General features: G+C 47.2%; 1 pseudogene; it reads right to left on the bottom strand.

Moving 5' to 3' along the window:
* Positions 1 to 4,540: 4,540 nt before the first annotated feature.
* Positions 4,541 to 13,084, bottom strand: LOC147102185 (uncharacterized; annotated as a pseudogene).
* Positions 13,085 to 19,500: the final 6,416 nt, after the last annotated feature.

Here is a 19,500-nt window from a genome sequence, read left to right on the forward strand (position 1 = left end):
ACCACTAAAGGCCATATATGGCGTCAGAAGTCAGATGTTAGCCACTTAAAAACAATGGGAAAGTGTTAATATAAGCTGCTGAAGAGTTCTCAGCAAGGAAAAAAAACCAAAAGCCAGTGAAAGCCTCCAGAAGGAAAGTCAAGATCACATGCACTGTGGGTGAGGCATTGTCAGGATGTTCCATGATACAAGTTAAGTGGCGAGCTAAACTAAATATGACAGAAACAGATATTGCTATAACCCCTCTAGCAAAAGGTAAAGGCTGCAGAGTGACTGAGCTGGAAATAGCATTAGGATTGCTATTGTGTCGCATCACCGCGAGCAGATAGAGCTGAAGCTAGATAAGTAAGCACAGTGATTTATTCCATGGGTGATAAAGCAAGGAATATTCTCGCATCATTCAGTGTGACAGATAATGAAAGTAACAAGTGTGATGGAGCCATGGGGAAGTTTGATGGACATTTCACCATCAAGAAATTGTCAGGTGACCCAATCCAAACACCACTAACTGTAGGAGCTGTAGATGCAATCAAGCACACCGACAAGGAAGAATACAATTTCAAGGAAAGTTGTACAAGTGTGGAAAGTATCATGGGGTGGATGTCTCCCATACTGCAGGGAGAATGCCCAGCCACAAATGCTAAATGCCAAAAGCATAGGGAAAACAGAGCAATCACACATCTGTGCTTTTCAAGCAAAGGATGAATACACCAATAAAAAAATAATGCATGATCAAGAAAATGATTGTGAACAAGAAAAATCATCTCCAGATGAACTATAAATTGGCGTTGGAAATAGGAGTAAGAATGATAACGACGATTGGGTTGAAGACATCATGCCCAACAAGATTAAAATAAATGTTACGCTTGATACAGGTGTACAAACCAATGTCACAACCTGGCAACAGTACAGCAAAATTCAGACAAAGGACAAGCCGTTAGAGGCATTGCCCATCAAGCCGGTGTCTTTCACCAGACACATATTAAAACCAGATGGGAATATGAAACTGGCTGTTGCCCACAAATGAAAGGCAGGCCGTTATGTTTGAAATTCCACATCGTGGACTGTGATTCTCAGTTACTGTTACGTGTACTGTAAAGACAGACCAAGTTACCAATACTTCACCGACAAACCTACTCAAAGATTACTGTGATGTGACTGATGGTTTTGGTTTCACGTTGTGGTGACTACAATGTGAAGCTAAATCCAGAAGTCCATACAATAGGAGAAACCCCCTAGCAATGAAGTGGTAAAGTGAAGGAACTGGAACATATGGAGAAAATGGGTATAATCCAAGAAGATAATGGGGCCAACACCACAGGGCCATGTTTACCAATGCATGCTACAGCTGGGAAGCCTTGGCATCTGGCCACACACATCAGGAAATCATGGCCTGCTGCCAACAATTTTCCATCCATGAATTTTAATGGATAGAAAAATCGAGGGCAGTGCACCTGCAATTTCCCATTATGTGCGGCTGGCGGGCAAGGCGTCCCAGTGACAGCGTGCATTCAGAAACTCAGCCCTCACGAGTGAGCTCTACGGTAGTGGTCAATAAAAAAAAAAAAATCATATGCATTAATCCCCAGGAGTTGAAGCAATCAAGAAGGAGCAGCACCTTGCATGTCAACTCGCTGACGTGCGAGTATTCCTACCTCCTTGACACAAAGTCAGGATATGACTGAGATTCACACACATGCCATTTGGAATCCCAACAGTTCAGAAAATATTCCAGCAAACTCTAGAGACTGGAGCACAAAAACCTAGGCTGACACTTCAGTGCAGTACTGAGGAAGCTGCGGTATTTCGAATGAATCAAGGCCCCACCTGTCCTCTCAGGTGGATGCAAAAGATCCCATGGCATTATTTCAAAGACGAGCAAGGGAGTTCTCCCCGGTGTCCCGGCTAATCAAGTAATTTAATTTGGTTTTATATTTTTAAGCAATATTGTCAATCTCTGGCGTCCCTTTACTTGTTGGTTTTGGTGCTAAATTTCTGTGCCGTGATTCAGTACCTTGGATCCTTTTTAAAGTGGCAGGCCAGGCCCCCACAGCTGTTCCAAAATAAAGATTTCCTCCATAATTTACCAAGTGATCAAGAAAACGACCCATGACCAAAATGTATTCCTCACACCACCTCTTATGAAGATAGTGGCCGAGAAAGTCGATCGTACCACGCCCGCTTTCCAGGTGTGAAATGGGTGCTTAACGATCGAATATGACGGGTGTTGTGGGCGCGCTCATTCCACGCCGGAAAAGCACCGCCTGCCAGATTGGATTGGGTTCTTCATAGATGTCCAGGGGGCGCATCGTTATCATTTAAAAGCCTCATTATCATTTTTAAATAAGGGTCCTACAATAAGCATTTATTGAAATTGGGCTGCCCCAGGGCTTGACTTGCACATGATAAACTCGCTCAGCAATTTATGGTGTGAACAGGCAGCAAGGACCCTTCAGCAGTGCTATTTAAAGGGCTCATCCACTACATACAGGTTAGTGGCTGGTTTGTCCTTTAAGGGGGCTGGTGAATGTCCGGGTGTTTTTTGTAACCAATTTTCTGCCTTCTAAAACTGATTTCTGAATTCTGCTAAGAAGTTTTGCTGGTACTGGACTGCTTTTGTCTGGCTTCAAAACACTTTTACTGCAGTCATGGGTGGATTGGTAGGTCTCACTTTGGGGCTGGAAGACTAGGGGGAGCAGCCAAGAACAGCTGTGAGGAGAGGGAGGAAGGGAAGAGCAGAAGGCCCGACCCACAACGGGTCTTCAGGAAGCACCAGTCTCCACTTACCAGGACTGTCTGGAACGGAGTTCTGACTCTGAGGCAGGAATGTTACTGCTGTGCCAAAGGTTTGCTCCAGTAAAAGGGAAACCCATACTCTTTTCTAGAAATTAAAGGCTACGTCAATTTGTCCCACTTTTATGACTTTATTGATCAGCATTTGGCAGAGCCTGTAGACCAGGTTGCTTGCTCATCTCATCAGTAAGGGCATGGCACATTACATGGGAGACCTAAAAAAGTAGAATGAAAAGCGACCAACAACTTGCATTCATATAGCGCCTTTAGCGTAGTAAAACATCCCAAGGCACTTCACAGGAGCGTTGCCAGACAAAATTAGACACCGGGCCATTTAAGGAGATATTAGGACAGGTGTCGAATAGCTTGGTCAAAGAGGTAGGTTTAAGGAACATCCTAAAGGAGGAGAAAGAAGCAGAGAGAGGTAGGGAGGGAATTCCAGAACTTAAGGCCTAAGCTGCTGAAGGCACGGCCGCCAATTGTGAGGATACACAAGAAGCCAGAATTGGAGGAACAGAGAGTTCGAATAAATCAAATAATTTGCTTGAGTAGATTTTTTTTATTCCTTGCTGGGATGTGGGCATCGCTGGCAAGGCCAGCATTTATTGCCCATCTCTAATTGCCTTTGAGAAGGTGGTGGTGAGCCACCTCCTTGAACCGTTGCAGTCCGTGTGGTGAAGGTACTCCCACAGTGCTGTTACGGAGAGATTTCCAGGATTTTGATTCGGCAACGATGAAGAAACGACAATATATTTCCAAGTCAGGATGGTGTGTGACTTGGAGGGGAAGTTGCAGGCGCTGGTGTTTCCATGTGCCTGCTGCCCTTATCCTTCTAGGTGGTAGAGGTCACAGGTTTGGGAGGTGCTCTCGAAGAAGACTTGGCAAGTTGCTGCAGTGCATCTTGTAGATGGTACACACTGCATCCACGGTGCGCCGGTGGTGGAGGGAGTGAATGTTTAAGGTGATGGATGGGGTGCTGATCAAGCAGGCTGCTTTGTCCTGGATGGTGTCGAGCTTCCTGAGTGTTGTTGGAGCTGCACTCATCCAGGCAAGTGGAGAGTATTCCATCACACTCCTGACTGTGCCTTGTAGATGGTAGAAAGGCTTTGGGGAGTCAGGAGGTGAGACACCCGCTGCAGGATACCCAGCCTCTGACCTGCTCTTGTAGCCACAGTATTTATGTGGCTGATCCAGTTAAGTTTCTGGTCAATGGTGACTCCCCAGGATATTGACGGTGGGGGATTCAGCAATGGTAATGCTGTTGAATGTCAAGGGGCGGTGGTTAGACTCTCTCTTGTTGGAGATAGTCATTGCCTGGCACTTGTGTGGCATGAATGTTACTTGCCACATATCAGCCCAAGCCTGAATGTTGTCCAGGGCTTGCTCATGCGGGCATGGACAGCTGCATTATCTGAGGAGTTGTGAATGGAACTGAATGCTGTGCAGTCATCAGTGAACATCCCCATTTCTGACCTTATGATGGAGGAAAGGTCATTGATGAAGCAGCTGAAGATGGTTGGGCCTAGGACACTGCCCTGAGGAACTCCTGCAGTGATGTCCTGGGGCTGAGATGATTGACCTCCAACAACCACAACCATCTTCCTTTGTGCTAGGTATGACTCAAGCCAGTGGAGAGTTTTCCCCCTGATTCCCATTGACTTCAATTTTACTAGGACTCCTTGATGCCACACTTAGTCAAATGCTGCCTTGATATCAAGGGCAGTCACTCTCACCTCACCTCTGGAATTCAGCTCTTTTGTCCATGTTTGGACCAAGGCTGTAATGAGATCTGGAGCCGAGTGGTCCTGGTGAAGCCCAAGCTGAGCATCAGTGAGAAGGTTATTGGTGAGTAAGTGCTGCTTGATAGCATTGTCGACGACACCTTCCATCACTTTGCTGAAATTGAGAGTAGACTGATGGGGTGGTAATTGGCCATGTTGGATTTGTCCTGCTTTTTGTGGACAGGACATACCTGTACAGTTTTCCATACTGTCGGGTAGATGCCAGTGTTGTATCTGTATTGGAATAGCTTGGCTAGAGACGTGGCTAGTTCTGTAGCGCAATTCTTCAGCTCAAGAGCTGGGATGTTGTTGTGGCCCATAGCCTTTGCTGTATCCAGTGTGCGATGCCGTTTCTTGTGGAGTGAATTGATTGGCTGAAGACTGGCTTCTGTGATGGTGGGGACCTCAGGAGGAGGCCGATATGGAACATCCACTCGGCAATTCTGGCTGAAGTTGGTTGCAAACGCTTCAGCCTTGTCTTTTGCACTTGTGTGCTAGGCTCCGCCATCATTGAGGATGGGGATATTCATGGAGCCTCCTCCTCCCGTTAGTTGTTTAATTGTCCACCACCATTCATGACTGGATGTGGCAGGACTGCAGAGCTTAGACCTGATCCGTTGATTGTGGGATCGCTTAGCTCTGTCTTAGCTAGTAGTCCTGTGTTGCAGCTTCCCCAGGTTGGCACCTCATTTTTAGGTACGCCTGGTGCTGCTCCTGGCATGCTCTTCTACACTCCTTATTGAACCAGGGTTGGCCCCCTGGCTTGATGGTAATGGTAGAGTGAGGGATATGCTGGGCCATGAGGTTACAGATTGTGGCGGAATACAATTCTGCTGCTGCTTCTGGCCCACAGCACCTCTTGGATGCCCAGTTTTGAGCTGCTAGATCTGTTCTGAATCTATCCCATTTAGCATGGTGGTAGTGCCACACAACACGATGGAGGGTGTCCTGAGTGTGAAGACGGGACTTTGTCTCCACAATGACTGTGCGGTGGTCACTGCTACCAATACTGTCATGGACAGATGCATCTGCGACAGGTAGATTGGTGAGGACAAGGTCAAGTGTTGGTTCTCTCACCACCTGTCGCAGGCCCAGTCTGGCAGCTTTGTCCTTCAGGACTTGGCCAGCTCGGTCAGTAGTGGTGCTACCGAACCATTCTTGGTGATGGACATTGAAGTCCCCCACCCAGAGTACATTCTGTGCCTTTGCTACTCTCAGTGCTTCTCCCAAGTACTGTTCAATATGGAGGAGTACGATTCATCAGCTGAGGGAGGGCAGTAGGTGGTAATCAGCAAGAGATTTCCTTGCCCATGCTTGCCCTGAAGCCATGAGACTTCAAAGAGCCTGGAGTCAATGTTGAGGACTCCCAGGGCCACTCCCTCCCGACTACCACGGTGCCGCCACCTCTGGTGGGTCTGTCCTGCCGGTGGGACAGGACATACCCAGGGATGGTGGTGGAGGAGTCTGGGACATTGATTTTTATGTGTCAAATACTTTTGATAGATATCGTACCAATATGTATGAGAATCAATTTCATTCCAGAGATGGGGACACTGCAACTTTTAAAAATCAGTGTGTGTTTCCAGACTGTTAACTACAAGAATGAAATATTACAACTCCCAACTGAAGTGATTGCAGTGTGGAGCCTGACATGGCGGTTATTTCATTTCTTATAAAAGATTGAATTTCAAATACCTTTTGACATTAGGAAACAACACAGACATGCAAATCTACTATTACAATTTCCATGAGAATGACAGAGAAGTGTGAAGAGACTGATAGGGCCTCCTACAGCTAAATCCTTCATGGATCAGCAAATTCTACTTTAATTGCTCTTGAAACACCAAATCCCCAGAAGTTGGAGGATATTGAAAGGTCAGGACAACGAATGTCAAACATAATTTTGTCTTCCCTGCCACTTTCTGACTTTAGTTATACAATGTGTTATTCCAGCTATTTAGAGAGCTGGGGTTAATCTCTGCATCACCCAGTAGCATTTCTGGAACTATTAGTTAACAGAATATAACATTTTACCAGTGTTGCTTCAGCATGCAAAAAATGGACTTGTAATTATTTGTTCGATAGTAACATCGTTTCCATTCACTGCTAATTTATTTAATCGCCCATATTCTGTAATTAATGTGGCTCTTCTGCCTCCTTAGCCATGTAGCATTTGTAGATGAAAGGCCCAGACGAATGATTTACTCCCATGCCTTTTTCAATCCTTTTCTCTCACTGACCTCAAGAGGCTGTGCGAGAATCAACTAAGTTGATTCATCTAATTTCCTCTCCCTCCATCCTGGGAAGCATCTATCCTCCACATGATGCATTCCGCAATGTCTTAATCAAGTTAAGGAGCTCACCACCTCATGATGTGCAAGTGTGAACTTGAATTCCATCAACTTCACATAGACAAATGCAATGTACTGATGTGAAGTACCGCCATCTGGATCATCCAGTTGTTCACCTCTGTGTGTTTGTGTGTTTGATTGTAGTTGCAAGACTTCCTGTGAAGTACAAATAAATGCATACTTGATCTAAGCCTAACCATATAATTTCCTTCCCATTCACTCCAAATGAATAGGATACCTAATTCACTCATGACACATAGGAACGTTTGAACAGGAGTAGGCCATTCAGCCCCTTGAGCCTCTTCCATCATTAAATTAGATCATGGCTGATCTCTACCTCAGCTCCATCTCCCTGCCTTGGTTCCGTAACCCTTAGCACCCTTGCCTAACAAAAATCTATCAATCTCAGTTTTGAAATTTTCAATTGACCCCCAGCCTCAGCAGCTTTTTTGGGGAGAGAGTTCCAGATTTCCACTACCCTTTGTGTGAAGAAGTGATAATGGGTCGAATAGTGCCAATAACGGATGAGCAGCTAGCTGATGACCAACCCGATTTCTGCCCAGGGCATTCATATTGTGGACAAGTTGCAAACCTAACTCAATACATCGAGGGTGGCCTAGAAAGCTACAAAATTACAGGGACTGCATTTGTTGAACTGTCACGATACTGTGAACCATCTACTGAAACTAGCAAGAAAAATATCAAGATGGTCCAGGTCACCTTCTCCCTGCTCCAGAATCACCATTTCTTTGTTGAAACAGAAGGTCAGATAAGTCGATGGTGAACTCAATAGAATGGATTACCCCAAAGCGCAGTGCTAATACCCCTGCTGTGTAATGTCCACACAAATGACCAACCAGAATTCCCCAATGTGCGAAGATTCATCTATGTGGATGTTCTCTGTGCTGCCACCAATAGGAAAGATTTGAAGACATTCAGCACATCCTAACTGATTCCATGAATGTATTTGGAGAATACTGTCGCACCTGATCCCTGAATTCCAACCCTCGCAAGACACAAGTGCGTGCCTTCCACCTGAATCACCATCAGGCCAAGCAAATATTCCAAATAACGTTGTATAGTACAGTCTTCGAGCACTTTGAAAATCTTGTGTACCTTGAGGTCACATTAGACCAAACACTGACATTCAAAGGGCACATCAAGCAGCTGAACAAAGAAGTGAACTCCAGGAACTGTGTAGTCCAGAAACTAGCCAATACAAAATGGGGAGCTAACCCCAAAACACCCCGAGCAACTAGACTTGCACTGTGTTACTCAATTGCAGAATACCACGCCCCAGTGTGGTCACGCTCAGGCCATGCACACAAAATTGATACTGAATTCAATCAATCCTATAGGATCATCATAGGACTTTGAAACCAACTCCCACACTGTCGCTATACTGCCTTGCATCACTGAGGCAGGAGGCCTTCAGTAAAAAAGAGACAAAAACATATGTAGACACACACTGCATGGACACGTTTCACCACCCAAGAGGCTAAAGTCCAGGAGGAGCTCTCTGAAAATCGTTAACCGCACAATGTCACTGTGGAATGCTACAAAATAACAAAAGAGCAGGACCTTGGAGAAGTTGGTTCCTTCAGGCCAACTCCTTCCAGCACTGATCTCGAATGGAAACACTGGTGTACCCTAAATAACAACAGAAAATGCTGGAAAAACTCAGCAGGCCAGGCAACATCCGTGGAGAGAGAAATAGAGTCAACGTTTCAGGTCAAAACCCTTCGTCAAGACCTTAAATGTACCCTAAATTGAGCGCGAGTCGAGGTGCCAAAGGATGGTGAAAATATGACCAAATGGAAGCTGAGAAACGATCCCAGACGTGAATGTCGAGAGCCTTGACAAACACTCGAACACTGCCTGATGCAGTGCCCCCGTCAACATCCTGAACTCCCGAGGAACTATTTGAGATAAATAGCAACAATAAATCCTGCCTGTGGTGTTGGAGCAACAAGCTATGATGGTGATGGCAACGCTTAAATTCATGATCCTTCTCACACTATAAAATATTTCTCAATAACATGTGTTTACATTGCTCAGTACACTGAATATGATCATTCCAGCAAAGCTGTCATCCTTTACAAACTAATAACCTGCAAGATCGTATTTTGTATGACGTTTCAATTTAGATCAAATGTAGCCTGAGTGGTTAAATGGGCTGAGGTACCAGTTTAAAAACAACATAAGCAGTGTTTAGAAATCTTGATCCAAGCATAACATTTCTCAACTATATCCGAGTAAATATTTTCCTTAATAATTCAAAATATATCAGGAAAAAACTCACCCTGCTATTCCAGCCTTAAACTGTGGCTCGTAACACTGTTTACATTTAAATATGCTCCAAAATCCTGTCTGGAAAAGCCGCAATAAATATTATGACAAGTAAACCGGATAACGGGGCTGATCTAACTGTGCCTACATATCTCGTCAACAACCTGGGTTGTGGCATTCCTTTTTTCATCATAACATGGGAGAAAATCACAATGTTCTCAAAAATGAATGAACTATTAAGAAAATTGCAGGAAAGAGTCCCTTTCAAACATGTTATTTGTGAGATGCAATTTAATTCTATGAAAATACAGCAGCTAACCACAATACACATGCAGCAGTATAATATACTACTTAAACGATTCTGAAGCAGCTAATGAGCCACTTAACCAATATAAATGTCAAAAAGTTCATTAATCCAGTTGTGGAAAGTTGTGGAGAAAAGTCTGAGTGACAGCAGAGAAAAAAAGTGATTTTAACAACAATATAATAATTCAACTTTATTGTCATTGCACAAGTACATGAACAACAAAATGTGATCTTGCAAGCTCCCATAACTGGGAGAAGCAAAGCCGCTGCGTTGGTGCGCGCCGCCATTCCATTTCCACCATTCCTCCTGTCCGACAATCTTCAGCCCAACGCCCGGGCCTGCTCACCAGCCGCTCCTCCTTCCGTGACCTTCTCACCAACCGCCCCTCCTCGGGGCTCCTTCCGTGACCTTCTGCACCTGGTCTTCCCTGATGGTTACCCCTCCAGGTACTAACCAGGACCTGGCTCTGCTTAGCTTCCTTAAGCCTTGCCAGTGACCCTGTCCCTAGTCCCAGGAACAGGGCTCTTCAAGTGGTGGCAGATACATTGATCCCCAGCATTGAAGCTCTGACCACGCTCGATCAGCTCCGATGGATGGGGCACATCGTCCGCATGCCCGATACGAGACTCCCAAAACAAGCGCTCTACTCGGAGCTCCGACACGGCAAGAGAGCCCCAGGTGGGCATGGGAAACGCTTCAAGGACACCCTCAAAGCCTCCTTGAAAAAGTGCAACATCTCCACCAACACCTGGGAATCCCTGGCCCAAGACCGCACAAAGTGGAGGAGAAGCATCCGGGAAGGCGCCGAACACCTCAAGTTTCTTCGCCGGGAGCAAGCGGAAGCCAAGCGCAAGCAGCGCAAGGAGCGCACGTCAACCCAAGCACCCTACCCACCCGCCCCTTCAATCACCGTCTGCTCCACCTGTGACAGAGACTGTAGTTCCTGCATTGGACTAATCAGTCACCTGAGAACTCATTTTTAATGTGGAAGCAAGTCATCCTCGAGACTTCTGAGGGACTGCCTAAGAAGAAGAAGAAGATTGATGGAGCCATACAAACACATTCTTTGTATACAACAGCCCCCAACATACAAAGGAGGTGAGAATTGCAGTAACATGTGATATGTGGAGTGTATGCTGTGTCCATAACTCCCAGGACGTGGCTGGAGATCCGGAGGAAGGTTTACAACTGAAGTAAAGCCTGAATGCCACTTTAAAGTTGGAGCACAGAACACATATGAACATAAATAGTTGTTAAAGATGTATGGGGGTGGGGGGGAGGAAAGAATGAACGACACAGAGCAATATTAGCAAGGATTTACTAAATAAGCTTTTAGAAGTAAAATTAACAGGGTTGTGCAATTTCCATTATTCACGCAAGAGAGAATAATTGCGGGGGGGAGAAAAGTCCATGGCAAAAATGACTGCACCTCAATTTTCCACTGGTCTTGGGTTTAAAGGCAAAGCTGGCACATAGCACAGCTGAAACAGGTGCTGATTCTATTGCCACCCTCCTGTGCCCTTTGTGCTCCAGGGCCCTCTTCACCTCCTCATAGAATGTGACATTTGGGCCAGCAAGACTGCGCCAGTGTTTCTTGCTACACATATCACCAAGTCTGCTCCTCGCCTCCCGTTTGCTCCCTATACGTTTAACATTCCTATTTTACAAAACAACTACTTATCCAAGTTATGGATTAATTTCCCACAATGGTTTGTTGCAGAGAATCCCAAATTCTAACCACTCTCTGTATAAAGTTTCTTTTCCCCCCTTTTCTTCTTTTTTTCACTACATTAAATCTCTGCCCTTTGTTTTAATTTTGTTGAGCACTGGAAACAATCTGTCACAATTGGCCTTATCACAACCCTTCATAATCTTGAAGCTTTCCACGGGGTCATCCTGTAAACTCCCCAGCGCTAGTGAAAAAAAGCTTTAACTTCTGAAGTGTCTCTTCACAGCTGTAACTCCTCAACTCTAGCAACATCCTCATGAAATGATGCCGCGCCTTTCCGTTCTTTTTATATCCTTCCTACAATGAACCACCTCAATATTGTACAAAATAGGAAGCAAGAACGCTGCATCTTACTCATTAGAATAAATTCAGTGAGCTGCGGGCGCCAGTCTGGTCTGGGCCCTTCAAATTTCAGTCGGCTCAGACGCGCAGGTAAGTCTGGGGGGAGGAGGCAAATAGCAGCATTACTGTCGAGGCAGGAGGAACACTCCTGTGTGCCATCAATGAGCCAAGGCTGACGCAAGATTAGTCCAACGTTGTGAAAAGTTAATTCCCTCGTTGCATATAATAGTAGATTATGTGGACTAGATTCTAATCAAAAGCAATCAATAGTATGTCAATTATCTCCCTTCGTAAAAAAGGCTGAAAATCTGGTTAAGTAGCTGCATGGGATTGAATTTTATCCAGATAGATTAAGGACACAGATGATCTGATGTGGTAATTCAGCTCTGTTGGGAGATTAAAGGAGAAAAAAAAATGTCTCTTGGGAATATTCCCCAATTTATTTAAAACTGAGGAATCAGTTGTAGGCTTAGGTGTAGGCAGCATTAAGACTGAACAGTGGGAGAGTGATAAGGTGACATCAAGCTTGGGTTTCAAAAGCCTACAGATTTGCAAACATAAGAAATGCTAATTTAACCAAGTATTTCCCTTCCAAAGAAAACCTACCTTTGTGAGCCTCTGCTAGCAGTACTGTAGTTTACAGCGATGACCTACATGTTTCAGCAGTTACTTATATAGCAATTAGCGATTCACTTTTGCCAGCTGACCTTCAGTATCCAAGGCAGGAAACTTTATGACTGGCTGGGGACGGCTGTACTATGTATTAACAAGAAGGGAGGCAGGTGCTTCTGCACAGCTGACTGGCCCTGCTAGTTTATTCTCTCTCTTTATCTTCCCCCCTCTCTCCTTGAAGTTTGTTACTGCAAAAACACACCAGCTAGCTAGCCAGAGAAGTACTGCCAAAATGTGACCACTGAGCTTTCGTAGAGCTCTGTGTGAATTTTGGGCTGGAGTCCGAGCTTTGGAAGTTTCGACTGAGAGTCCGACACAACTGCTGGAGGCATGGCTTGTAGGTTCAGTTGTCAGGCATAGGCAAGGAACGATCCCTGAGTCTCAATGGATAGGCCCAAGGTGCAGCCAATGTTGGGCCTCGGGCCTCACTATCATCGAACCGGCAAGCTGCAGACACATAGTTCGCCGGAGAATAGAACTCGAAGATCAGGCAGCTGCGTTGCTGGCCCTCTGGTTAGTTCTAAAAGGGGACTGGGAGAGGTTGGGGGGGGGGCAACCGGTAGGGCGGGTAGTGGGGGCCAGGAGCAGGCAGGGTGGCAGAGGCCAGGGGGGCGTGGAGAGTGGTGGTAGCGATTGGGGAAAGTCATGCTCGCGATCGGGGTGGGTGTGGGGGGAAGCGGTGACCGGTAGCTGCTCGCAGTTTTAATGTGGGGTCGGGAGGAGCTCACCTGCTCCGCTTGGCTCCACATTCAAATAAGTATTTTTAACAAACTTACCTTTCTGGTGGCGAGCCCTTTAGGGACTGCCTGATAGGCCACATGTCGACCTGGTTTTCCCGAAGGCACCCAGCTGACTGACCCAGGGCAAACCAATATTGCAGAGGGGACCTCAAACCAGTATTAGGTCCCTTATTTACACATACAAATGACCCAACGCCTGTTTCAGGGTCGTAATGAGTGTGGGCTTCCTGCCCGCCATATTGGAAGCTTAGGCGCCCATTTAGTGAATCATAGAATCATAGAAAGTTACAGCACGGAAGGAGGCCATTTCAGCCCATCATGTCCGCGCCGGCCAACAAAGAGCTATCCAGCCGAATCCCACTTCCCAGCTCTTGGTCCGTAGCCCTGCAGGTTAGAGCATCCCAAGTGCACATCCAAGTACTTTTTAAATGTGGTTCGGGTTTCTGCCTCTACCACCCTTTCAGGCAGTGAGCTCCAGACCCCCACAACCCTCTGGGTGAAGAAATTTCCCCTCAAATCCCCTCTAAACCTTCCCCCAATTACTTTAAATCTGTGCCCCCTGGTTTTTGACCCCTCTGCTAAGGGAAATAGGTCCTTTCTGTTGACTTTATCCATGCCCCTCATAATTTTATGCACCTCAATAAGGTCTCCCCTCAGCCTCCTCTGTTCCAAGGGAAACAAACCCAGCCTATCCAGTCTTTCCTCATAGCTAAGATTCTCTACTCCCGGCAACATCCTTGTAAATCTCCTCTGTACCCTCTCTAGTGCAATCACATCTTTCCTGTAATGTGGGGACCAGAACTGCACGCAGTACTCTAGCTGAGGCCTAACTAGTGTTTTATACAGTTGAAGCATAACCCCCCTGCTCTTATATTCTATGCCACGGCTAATAAAGGCAAGCATTCCGTATGCCTTCTTAACACCTTATCTACCTGGCCTGCTACCTTCAGGGATCTTTGGACATGCATTCCAAGGTCCCTTTGTTCCTCTACACTACTCAGTGTCCTACCATTTAATGTGTATTCTCCTTCCTTGTTAGCCCTCCCCAAATGCATTACCTCACACTTCTTTGGATTGAATTCCATTTGCCACTGTTCTGCCCACCTGACCAATTTATTGATATCTTCCTGCAGTCTACAGCTTCCTTCTTCAGTATCAACCACACAGCCGATTTTAGTGCTGTGTGGTTGACACTGAAAACCTCTGCAAACCTCTTAATCATACCCCCTATATTCAAGTCTAGATCATTGATATATACCACAATAAGCAAGGGACCTAGTACTGAGCCCTGTGGAACCCCACTGGAAACAGCCTTCCAGTCACAAAAACACCCATCAACCATTACCCTCTGCTTCCTGTCTCCAAGCCAGTTTTGAATCCAACTTGACACTTTGCCCTGGATCCCATGGGCTTTTAACTTCGTGACCAGTCTGCCATGTGGAACCTTACCAAAAGCCTTGCTAAAGTCCATATACACTACATCATCTACCCTCCTTGTTACCTCCTCAAAAAATTCAATCAAGTTTGTCAGACACGACCTTCCCTTAACAAATCTGTGCTGATTATCCTTGATTAATCCGTGTCTTTCTAAATGAAGATTTATCCTGTCCTTCAGAATTCTTTCCAATAATTTTCCCACCACCGAGGTTAGGCTGACTGGCCTATAATTACTCGGTCTATCCTTTTCTCCCTTTTTAAACAAGGGTACCACATTAGCAGTCCTCCAGTCCTCCGGCACCACACCTGAAGCCAGAGAGGATTGAAAAATGATGGTCAGGGCCTCTGCTATTTCTTCTTTTGCTTCGCTTAACAGCCTGGGATACATTTCATCCGGGCTTGAGGATTTATCCACTTTTAAAGCTGCTAAACCCCTTAATACTTCCTCTCTCACTATGTTTATTTCATCTAATATTTCACACTCTTCCTCCCGATAGCAATGTCTGCTTCGCCCCTCTCCTTTGTGAAAACAGACGCAAAATATTCATTAAGAACCCTACCGACGACTCCTGCCTCCACACACAGATTATCCGCATGATCTCTAATAGGCCCTACCCTTTCTTTAGTTATCCTTTTACTCTTAATATATTTATAAAACATCTTTGGGTTTTCCTTGATTTTACTTGCCAATAATTTTTCATGCTCTCTCTTTGCTTTCCTAATATCCTTTTTAATTGCACCCCTGCACTTTCTGTACTCCTCTAAAGATTCTGGAGTATTTAGCCCTCGGTATCTGTCATATGCCTCCCTTTTTTTCTTTATCCTATCCTGTATGTCCCTAGACATCCAGGGGGCTCTAGATTTGTTAGTCCCACCTTTTTCCTTTAAGGACACATATTTGGTCTGAACCCTCCAGATCTCCTTCTTGAATGCCTCCCACTGCTCTGACACTGATTTACCTTCAAGTAGCTGTTTCCAGTCCACTATGGCAAAATCCCCTCTGAGCTTAGCAAGATTTGCTTTTCCCCAATTTAGAATTTTTATTCCTGGTCTATCCTTGTCCTTTTCCATAATTGCTTTAAATCTAACAGAATTATGGTCACTAGCAGCAAAATGCTCCCCCACTGATATGCCTTCTACCTGCCCAGCTTCATTCCCTAAAACTAAGTCCAGAACCGCCCCTCCCTTGTTGGGCTTGCTACATACTGGCTAAAAAAGTTCTCCTGGATGCATTTTAGGAATTCTGCACCCTCTATACCCTTCACACTAATTTTATCCCAGTTAATATTGGGGTAGTTGAAATCCCCTGCTATTACTGCCCTATACTGCACTTCTCAGAAATTTGTCTACATATTTGTTCTTCTATCTCCCTCTCACTGTTTGGGGGTCTGTAGTACACTCCCAGCAGTGTGATCGCCCCTTTTTTGTTTTTCAATTCGACCCATATGGCCTCGTTTGATGATCCCTCCAACATATCATCCTTCCTCACAGCTGTAATAGTTTATTTAATCAATACTGCGACCCCCCCTCCCTTTTTACCTCCCTCTCTATCCCATCTGAAAATCCTGTAACCAGGAATGTTGAGCTGCCATATCTGCCCCTCTTTCAGCCACGTCTCTGTAATAGCTATAATATCATAATCGCAAGTATCTACCTGTGCCCTCAGCTCATCTGCCTTGTTCGCTATACTCCTTGCACTGAAGTATATACCATTTAGTACAGGCAAACCTCCTTGTTGACTACTATCTAGCCCTTGATTCCTCTGTCCTTCCGATTTAATTTCTACGTTTTTGTTTTCCAATTCCAGTTTTTCTTACCTCCCTATTGACTCTATACTTAGGTTTCCAGCCCCCGCCAAGCTAATTTAAACCCTCCCAAACATCACTAGCAAACCCTCCCGCGAGGATATTGGTCCCGTTTCCGTTGAGGTGCAACCCGTCTGGCTTATAGAGGTCCCAGCTCCCCCAGAAACGGTTCCAATTCCTCAGGAATCTAAAGCCCTCCCTCCTACACCATCTCTCCAGCCATGCATTCATGTGCTCTATCTTCCTATTTCTGTACTCACTAGCACGTGGCACTGGTAGTAATCCGGAGATTACTACCTTTGAGGTCCTGCTTTTTAATCTCTCTCCTAGCTCCCTAAACTCTGCCTGCAGGACCTCATCCCTCTACCTACCTATGTCGTTGGTACCGATATGGACCACGACCTCTGGCTGTTCACCCTCCCCCTCAGAATGCCCTGCAGCCGTTCAGTGACATCCTTGACCATGGAACCAGGGAGGTAACATACCATCTTGGAGTCACGTCTGCGGCCGCAGAAACGCCTGTCTGCTCCCCTAACTATTGAATCCCCTATCACTATTGGTCTCCCTCTCCTCTTCCCCCCCTGCCTGTGCAGCTGAGCCTTCCATGGTGCTGTGGACTTAGCTCTGGCTGCACTCCCCAGAGGAACCATCTCCCTCACCAGTACTTAGCACCGAATACTGGTTGGTGAGCAAGATGGGCTCAGGGGACTCCTGCACTATCTGCCTGGTCCTCCTCTTCTGTCTGATGGTCACCCATTCCCTCTCTGCCTGCACACTCTTAAGCTACGGGGTGACCACCTCCCGAAACATGTTATCCACATAGCTCTCAGCCTCGCGGATGCACAGCAGTGACTGCAGCCGTCGCTCAAGCTCCGTAACCCGGTGCTCGAGCTGCTGTAGCCGGCGACACTTCCCGCACTTGTGGTCGTCCAGACCATGGGAGGTGTCCAGGATTTCCCACATGGTACAGGATGTGCATTCCATGGGTGTGAGCTGCCCTGCATTGCCTCTAATTAACAGACTATTTACTAACCTAGCTGGAATAAACTTAAAAACTTTAAGAAAACCAAGTAAAAACACTTACCAAATACTCACCAATCAGCTCTCTCTTTTTGAACATTTAATTTTTAATCCTGGCTCTTAATTTAAACCAATGCCCAAGATAACCGACCAACCAATCACCTCCCTGCTTTCCTGTGATGTCACTCCTTGTTTTTGTTGTCAGGGCTGCTGCCTCCGCTCTCAGGCCTCGCTCTGCCGCGCTCTTTATATCCTCAGGCTCCGCTCTCGCTCCCTCTCCGGTCTGCTGCCTCCGCTCTCGGGCCTCGCTCTGCCGCGCTCTTTATATCCTCAGGCTCCGCTCTCGCTCCCTCTCCGGTCTGCTGCCTCCGCTCTCGGGCCTCGCTCTGCCGCGCTCTTTATATCCTCAGGCTCCGCTCTCGCTCTCTCTCAGGTCCACTGCCTCTGCTCTCGGGCCTCGCTCTGCCGCGCTCTTTATATCCTCAGGCTCCGCTCTCGCTCCCTCTCAGGTCTGCTGCCTCCACTCTCGGGCCTTGCTCTGCCGTGCTCTTTATATCCTCAGGCTCCGCTCTCGCTCCCTCTCAGGTCTGCTGCCTCCGCTCTCGGGCCTCGCTCTGCTGTGCTCTTTATATCCTCAGGCTCTGCTCTCGCTCCCTCTCAGGTCTGCTGCCTCCGCTCTCGGGCCTCGCTCTGCTGTGCTCTTTATATCCTCAGGCTCTGCTCTCGCTCTCTCTCAGGTCTGCTGCCTCCGCTCTCGGGCCTTGCTCTGCTGTGCTCTTTATATCCTCAGGCTCTGCTCTCGCTCCCTCTCAGGTCTGCTGCCTCCGCTCTCGGGCCTCTCTCTGCCGTGCTCTTTATATCCTCAGGCTCTGCTCTCGCTCCCTCTCAGGTCTGCTGCCTCCGCTCTCGGGCCTCGCTCTGCCGCGCTCTTTATATCCTCAGGCTCCGCTCTCGCTCCCTCTCAGGTCCGTTGCCTCCGCTCTCAGGCCTCGCTCTGCCGCGCTCTTTATATCCTCAGGCTCTGCTCTCGCTCCCTCTCAGGTCTGCTGCCTCTGTTCTCGGGCCTCGCTCTGCCGCGCTCTTTATATCCTCAGGCTCTGCTCTCACTCCCTCTCAGGTCTGCTGCCTCTGTTCTCGGGCCTCGCTCTGCCGCGCTCTTTATATCCTCAGGCTCTGCTCTCGCTCCCTCTCAGGTCTGCTGCCTCCGCTCTCGGGCCTCGCTCTGCTGTGCTCTTTATATCCTCAGGCTCTGCTCTCGCTCCCTCTCAGGTCCGCTGCCTCTGCTCTCAGGCCTCACTCTGCCGCGCTCTTTATATCCTCAGGCTCCGCTCTCGCACTCTCTCAGGTCTGCTGCCTCCGCTCTCGGGCCTCGCTCTGCTGTGCTCTTTATATCCTCAGGCTCTGCTCTCGCTCCCTCTCAGGTCCGCTGCCTCTGCTCTCAGGCCTCTCTCTGCCGCGCTCTTTATATCCTCAGGCTCTGCTCTCGCTCCCTCTCAGGTCTGCTGCCTCCGCTCCCGGGCCTCGCTCTGCCGCGCTCTTTATATCCTCAGGCTCTGCTCTCGCTCCCTCTCAGGTCCGCTGCCTCCGCTCTCGGGCCTCGCTCTGCCGCGCTCTTTATATCCTCAGGCTCTGCTCTCGCTCCCTCTCAGGTCCGCTGCCTCTGCTCTCAGGCCTCGCTCTGCCGCGCTCTTTATATCCTCAGCCTCCGCTCTCGCTCCCTCTCAGGTCCGCTGTGTTAGATCCGTGGTTCAGTGGATAAAGAATTACACGGATGCTGTACATAAACAAACAGGTCTTTACTGGAGGAGGGTCATCTCTAGACTGGAGTACAGAGGCATGCGCACAGCTTATATACCGGTGTGGTTATTGCCGGTACTACATGATATACCTATCAATTCATCCAATGAAAAGCGACGAGTTGAGAAAGTAACTATAGGTTTTTATTGGCTAAATAACAGAGCCCACCCTCGTGGGTGATCGGATCCAACAAGGAGGAATACCAGCCAGTCGACCACCTTTATACCTGGGCAGGTAGGTGGAGCCATTGGCGGAGTCAGCAGTGGTCAGCCCAGGTATAGCAGCGTGACAAGAGGCGACCTCGTGTAGTGATACAACAGTGTAAACAGTGATAACCATAGTGTAACGATATAACAGTGATAACCATAGTGTAACGATAGTGAACGATAAAAGTGGTTTACCACATTCACCCCTTGTTTAGATTTGAGTCCGGCGGG

This window comes from Somniosus microcephalus, chromosome 22 (assembly GCF_052327205.1).
Source record: "Somniosus microcephalus isolate GS21.2 chromosome 22, FLI_Smic_1.0, whole genome shotgun sequence".
NCBI classification, from domain to species: Eukaryota; Metazoa; Chordata; class Chondrichthyes; order Squaliformes; family Somniosidae; genus Somniosus; species Somniosus microcephalus.